We start from the raw sequence: 244 nt of genomic DNA, 5'->3' as shown, positions 1-244 counted from the left end.
TACCCCCACAACCCCAGGCACCATGACTTAACCCCCCACAAAAGAACAGGAAAAAAAATGGGAAAAAAAAGCCTCTGCTCACCTTAGAAGCAGGGTGGGGCCTCCTGGCAGAGCTCCCTGGGCAGCACAGGACAGCACAGGGGCAGGAGAGCCTGGGCTGGGGCCGCTGGGGCTGTCATCCTGTCCCACACTGTGTGGATCGGGTGCCAGGCAGTCACACAGCAGCTTCAACTGCGGGTACGTG

The 244-nt window shown here is 59.8% G+C and overlaps 1 protein-coding gene across 1 annotated transcript in view; it reads right to left on the bottom strand.

Moving 5' to 3' along the window:
* The window catches only part of NBEA (neurobeachin), an 827,350-nt gene that overhangs the window by 815,605 nt on the left and 11,501 nt on the right, over positions 1–244 (bottom strand). The window lies entirely within an intron of this gene.

This window comes from Alligator sinensis, unplaced genomic scaffold, assembly GCF_000455745.1.
Source record: "Alligator sinensis unplaced genomic scaffold, ASM45574v1 scaffold1014_1, whole genome shotgun sequence".
Lineage (NCBI taxonomy): Eukaryota > Metazoa > Chordata > Crocodylia > Alligatoridae > Alligator > Alligator sinensis.
Note: the sequence above shows the minus strand (reverse complement) of the source record. Positions and strands in the feature narration are given on the sequence as shown.